The following is a 7,160-nucleotide window of genomic DNA, read 5'->3' as shown; positions in this document are numbered from 1 at the left end:
ACGCGACCAGCGCCTCCGTTGAGAAAGCATGGGGAATCTGGGTTGCCAGATGAAGCCAGTGATCGCTCTATTAAAGGGACCAAGTAAGCCCAAACAAACCGTGGCTTCCCATGCTTTCCTATGAGAAACATCCCCGTTTTTAAAAATCATTTAAAAATTTACTATTCACTTTAGGAACTCGATTTTTTTTTCTCAAATTCTTTGGATATATTTATACAATTGAACGAGAGCTTTTACAATTTTAGTTGTTATTTGTTTTCGAATATCAACTTCTACAACATGGAACCTTTTGCAAAAATAACCAAAATTTACCCATATCTTGTGCCACAAAATTTCTTCTTGGCATTTTAATTTTAAAAATATTATACCAAAACATGTAATACCTCAGTGCTGAGAGAAATACAATGTTTAAAGACACTTGAACAAGCGGTGTTTGAAAAAAAATCTGCCTTTTTTTGCGAAAAACATATTATATATGCAAAACATTAGCATATATAACGCTTTTCAGCTGTTTATATTAAAATATTGTAGAAATATTTCTCCATTCCAGGCAAAAACTCGACGAACACAGACACAATTTTAGATTTCAATTTAGAATTCAATTCGAAACTTTTTTGTCAAATTTTCGTACACGTACCACTTTAAAAGCAAAGTAATTGGTACAAAATGAAGAGGAAAAAAAAAGCCCAGATTATTTTTATAAACACTATAGGCCAGAGAGATGACTTATCGCGGCTCGTAAAAAAAAGTTTTTTATTTTTTAATATTTTTTTCTCAATACATCTGCATAGCGGAAAGTTCGGATGGGTGGCATATATTTCCAGTAATACGTATTCAAGAATATGAGACTGGAACGGAAGAAGGGTGGCGAAATTCGTACAGCCTACAGGCAGCAAAACCATAAATACACAGTGGCGGAGGACGCTCGAGCACTTCCAGTACTTTGAGGCCATAGGCGGAGATTGACTTGGAAGTCTGGGGGGGGGGGGGCAAGATCAATATTGCTGGGGGGGGGCACGATGATGATGATGTCAGCTCATATATACATTAGATCAGTCGACTCCACCTTTGCCCCTCCCCCACGGCCCCCCCGTATCTCCGCCCATGTTTGAGGCACGGGGGCGGCAAAATGCTGTTTGCCCCGGGTGCCAAAAATCCTAGCTACGGCCCTGTCAGAAGGTGCTCGAGCACCTCAGGATTGATTCAGAAATCAAAATTCTTCATGTAAAGCTTAAGACGAGCGCCCACGGGCCTCAAACACTTTCGAAATGTCCCGGATCTATCATAATGATGAACGAAACAAAAAGGCAAAATAAACAGTTAAAAGAAAAAAATTATGAAATTGCATTTTATTGCAGCTTCATATTATTTTAATTAATCGTATTCCCATAGACATTAATGTCATACATCGAATTTTTAAAATAAATTGAAGGCACTGAACTAAAAACTTATGACGAGTTGAGACTGAAAAATCATCTTCCCCTTTCAAAAATAAATTAAAAATATAAATACCCCTTATACAAGGATAAACTTTTATCTTTCCCCATCATTGGATCATGTAGATTACCTGAAGACGCATTAAACAGTCATGGTGCTTAAATTTATTTAGATATAAATATTTTAAGAGAATTCGATCCGGCAAAACACATGTTAAGTATAGGGAAAAGAGCGGTTTGTTTGGGCTTACTTGTCAGTCCATAGGGTTGCCACAACGGCTTCAATTTTCGTTCCTGATGTCACCTCCTGTTATTCATTCCTCCATGCGGTAGCCCGGTCGATAAGATGCTCGCCTAAAGTACCAAAGGATGTTTGCGGCCGTATTCACCAACACAGTTTCAACTGCAATCGCAGGTGAAAGGATTGAAGATCGAAACGGATTGGTTAAATTAAGGATTTTAACCAATCCGTGTCGATCGCTGATCATTTAACCTGCGATTGCAGTTGAAACTGTGTTGGTGAACCGGTTCGTCCTTGTCAGAAAACTTTCCTGATACAGGGGTACCACAAAAAACGGCGACTTGACCCCAGCAAAACATTTCTACCGCAGGGAGTCAGTCCCCCATCGAGTGGTTAGCGCACCAACCTCTCGATGAGTATAAAAAAACAAGCCATAAATTGTAGGTCCCGGTCCAATTAGCCCTCGTGTGCAGAAAATGACCGTGGTGCGATAAAAATGATCATTTCTTCACTTAATTTTTTCTGTTGTTTTGCTGTTAACATGATTAGGTTCGCAATGTGCAAAATTATAACAGTTTAATAGGCTTTTCTTTAACACCTCCATATTATCCGACTTTCTGTGCCAGCTCGTTTATGTCGGATAAGCGAGACTCTGCTACACTTTGTCAATTTTTTTTTTCGTAAAAATGCCCTAGAAATTTGAGCCCAAAAGATTTCAAATCTACTAATTTACTCCATAAAACATGTGCGAATGGAAAGCTTGATCCTTTAAAATTGTCGATTAGCATAATTTTCCTACAGAACTCGGAAACGAAAGTCGACTGAACCCGTATTTTAGGAGCTAGAATTTCATTGTCAAAACTTAAGAAACTTATACTGGAGTATCGTCTTCATATTTATTGAGAAAAGCAGCAATATATGATATTCGCTCAGATGAATGACACCTTTGAACCACGAATTCTGCCTGGTTACTACAGGTGTCCGGAAGAATTTTGCTGCCAGTAATAGCCTACTTATACAGTGGTATCTTAAATACGCACTGCTCATTTTTCTTGAGGGCAAAAAAAAAAAAGGGAGAGAGAGAGACAGAGAGTTATGTGCTATCCACAACAGCATTAAATTCTTTGAATTCTTTAATGAATGCGTCACCCACAAGATTCACTTTATACGCCCAGCACAGGTAGTGCAGGTCTGGTTCAGCAGCAGCATTGGTAGTGCAAAATGTTTCCACCAAGTGGTGTTTTCTAACAATTTGAAGAACGCGGTCATGTAACACGCGCAGTCCAATACTAAATCCTTTATTTTCGTATTTAGTTTCGTATTCATTTAAGGTGTCAGTTATAGCTTGGAAATACGGAAGAATCTACATACATAAAATTGATTTTCTGTCATGTGTGTGTCTATGTTCTCTATACAAATCTACAATTTTAGATCGATCGTCGCCAAATTTTGCATATATACCAAATGGGACCCGACTAAAACGATAGGCTACTTTAAAAGTTTGCCAGACTTGGGCAAATGCCCGAAATGGGCGAAAAACTGTCGGACAATAATGGTTTTTGGGCCTCAACAATCACTTTCGGAACGTTTACTTTGGTTACCGTGGTTCCCTAGCAATGCGTTTCAGACGTGTATATGCCTTTACAATGGTTTGTCACTTCTTTAATGCTGCCAGTATATATTTACAATAGTTTATGCCTTTACAATGGTTTGCTTCTTTTTCAATAGTCGTCAGAATCATCATCAGCATCACTTTGAGGGACAAAGGATGATCCCCATAGAAATCAGTGTTAAAATTGTTGATTTTACTGTAGAAATGCGGGAATTTAGTGGGGGTTTCCTGCCACATCAATAATTTTAAAAATTGTATTGAATTCTCGATTTTTGAAGTATTGAGTTCGCTTAGAGATACGAAGCCCAGAAAATTAAATATGAAGTAATTAACCAGACCTACTTTTGAGTTGGATATTCGTGCAATAACGTTGATGTCAACTTTTTATTTACATCTTCTCAAGCATGGAAATTAATGTCTCCGTAATGTCTTTTAATATTCAACTGCATAAATCCATGTGGGTTAGGATATTTTAAAATTAATTATGGGTCCGTAAAGTACATCGAATAAATTCCGCAGCTTTAATTAAGCATTTTTTGAAGCAGAAACTTGCAAGTTCGGGGGGGGGGGGGATCCAAATACCTAGTGACCCTTTAAAAAAAAAGGAAAAAAATATTCATTTCCATGTTTCTTTAAATCTAGATTTGTTTATTTCATGAGTCGCGCAGGAAGTCGCCATATTGGTTAACTAGGACAGGGTTTGTATGTTCCTCAAAGAAAGAGGGAGATATCACGTGATCCAAAAAAGCCTTATTCAAGAAAACCCGGGCAGCGCCGGGTATTATAGCTAGTTAACGATAAAATTTAAAAATCATCGAGATTTCACAGAAAAGTAGTAAAAATTCAAATTCTTGCATTTACAAATACAAATACAACGCCACAACAGGCAAATTGCCCAACGAGGTGGCTGACTTAAGAACATCATGGATCCCCGAGAATAAACGTACCTTGCCTATAAATAAGTTTTCGTCGGGGAATGATTAATCCTCCTCCTCATCGAATCGGCTCCCGTTGACAATATACATTAACAATTTCTTAAAAATAAATAAAATGTAATTAATTACGCTGTTTTTCAACGAGCGAAATAATTATAGGGACGCTTCGAGGAAATGATTCCATCGGGAATAGGCTTCCGCGGCCAGCGCCATTTTTTTTCCCCCTCTTTCTCAATGGGATGGATGGAGGTCAACTCTCAATGATATAATGCGTTTATATCTCTCTCAGATTTTATTTCCGAAGATTAAATCTTTATTCTTTTTATATATTTATGTTTATTTAATAAAGCTTTTTAAAGGAGTTATGTTTAATATTTAAATAACACGGAGAATTTATCTTTTATTTTCCGAAGAATCCGCGGACGACCTGACAATTTTACAAGCAGAGAACGAGGACGAAATGGCGAATGAATTTACTCGTCAAAATTGGCAAATTTCGCATTTATCGCGGTTATTTCGTAAATACGAAATTTATGTATCCCTAATGATCATCAATCGTCTCGAGATATTATATATATATAAAAGAAAGTTCCATTACACTTCACTACATTTATGTCTTACCGTTGGTAATGCATAATTTCCAAATAAAGTCTGATAAATATGGAAAAATTTATAACCCCTTTCTCTCTTCTCTCTTCATTAAATCAATTATTTTTTCCGTACATGATACATGCATTACACGTATTTTGCAATAAAAATTAAGTGTGAAGGAAAAAAATGAGAAAAAATGAGAACCTTCATAACAACATTATCAGTTATGTTGGCTTTCTTCACACGTATCAGCATGTGCAAACAAAACCAATGTTACCATTCGCAATCGGCATCCTGGACCATAGTTACGTTCAGCTAATCAAGTAATTAAACTGACGGATTATCGTATCTACCAATACGAGCTTGGGATTATGCATGATCACCTTGAATGATAAATTTATGAACGAAACATAAAAACTCGATTTATGAACAAAAATTTACAAATAAGAGATTGCAAAAAAAAAAATATCAGCGTTTGCCTGATTTTACTGTCCGCTATCGAGTGTCCGCTAACGGGGAGTGAAATACATTAAAGCCCTATTCCAGGGGGACCGGGGATCAAAACGTGTCCGTTAAGGGAGGTCCCACTGTATACAGGTATAACATAGGATTCTATGGGTTGGGGGTGATGGGAGAAAAAGAATTTCTGTAGACGGGGGCAGGTGGAACCACAAAAGTTTGGGAAGCTATGCACTAGTTAAGCGACATGATACATCTGCTAGAAGTCACATCTTCTACAGAAAAGTGATGTTCTGCCCCCTCCCCACCACATGCCTACCACCTTGCGTATTTTGTCTGAGGGATTATTTTTTCCATTGGAGTGCCCTATGGAGTACACTTTCTTCTCGTGGGACCATTGTTTATCCACCCCCTTCCCCCAAGGTGTGTGAGACCCTTCCTATTTGATATTTTGGGTAAATGTATAGTTAACTTAAATTTTATGCATAAGATCGATCTCCTGAGCGTAGTTCGAGTACTTGTGGGAGATTTATGCAGGGCCGTCTCAGCAACATGGCGCTCGAACAAAACGATGTTCTCTGGCCCCGTACTCAGCTCTAGAAGAGAGAGCTTACATATTTAGTTTCGTAAATCATCGCATCAGGTTCATGCCAAAACCATCGATAGCAGGCGGCCTCCGCGCAGGTCTGACTCTGGGAGTACCAGCCAGTGCTGTCTTAAGGCACGGCCCGGGGGCCTCACAAAAATGAGATCTGGTTGAAATTTTCGATAACTTCTTTGGTAAGGCCTCAGAAATATCAAATGGCCCGGGAGCCCATCATACTCTTAAGACGGCCCTGGTACCAGCATACCAAAGCATCCTGGATAGAGTATCTAGGAGGCTTTGTGGATACTTATCTAAAAACACAGCATTGGCAAATCTCATTATCAAGAGCCTCCTATGCACTCGAGGCATTTGCTACTGGGGGTCATGTCTTAGTGTGTCACAAACGTTAAGATGACCTTTTTTTTCCCACAGGTAGTTGTGCTTCATTGCGAAAAAGTATTCACATTTTTCCCCACCACATTTAACGCAAGTTTCACATCTCTATATCTGATTTTTTACAGCTTTGTGGCTCCCTTTGCCGCCTGTGTCCTGTCTCCCCTTCCACTAGTGCCGTCTTAACTCATGGGCCCACCCGGCCTAGAGAGCCTAAAAAGAAAAAGGGACCTCATAAAAATGAGATTTGGTAGAAATTTTCAGAGTAAGCATGTAAATTTGTAGGCAAGCTTCAAATTGAGTTCAGAAAAATCACTTGGCCTAGAGGCCCACGATGCTAATAAGACGGCCTCGCCCTCAACTTGATTTTTTTAACCATGTGTCCCCCCCCCCCTGCCATATCTCAGGGCTACAAAGGGTGTCCTCCATATGGTCTCAGATTGAAAAACGCTGCAATAGAGAGAGGATCCTTGGCACTCAAATCACGCACACGTATAATCTCTTAACGACCAGGGACGAGATATCCTAACGCAAATGGAAGAAATTCATTCCCCACACAGCTCTCTGATCTTTTTTACCTTTCTCATTATCGCGAAGCTTCACTGTAACCCATTGAAAGGTTTTTTCCCTACCCGTTCTTTCAATACTGCTGTTTAGGGATTTTTTTAGAAAAATATACAGTACGTTTTTCCTCTTTCTAACATGCGAATAAGGAAACCAGTTTTTTGAGCATTACCGCAGATACTTCAATTACAGATCATACAAATTTATTGCCAAAAGCCTGTAAGTGTGGGGAGGAGGAGGGGGGGGGGTCGTAAAAGCAGATTGATGTCGGTAATGTCCGAGACATGGGGGAAAAATAGGCTGATGGAACACTCGAGGCTTTAACAGCTTAATTTTACAGTTG

Source organism: Pholcus phalangioides, unplaced genomic scaffold (assembly GCF_987345545.1).
Source record: "Pholcus phalangioides strain wild (caught in Gottingen) unplaced genomic scaffold, Ppha-v1.0 ptg000028l_1, whole genome shotgun sequence".
Classification (NCBI taxonomy): Eukaryota; Metazoa; Arthropoda; class Arachnida; order Araneae; family Pholcidae; genus Pholcus; species Pholcus phalangioides.
The sequence above is the reverse complement of the archived record's forward strand: the minus strand, read 5'-3'. Positions refer to the sequence as shown.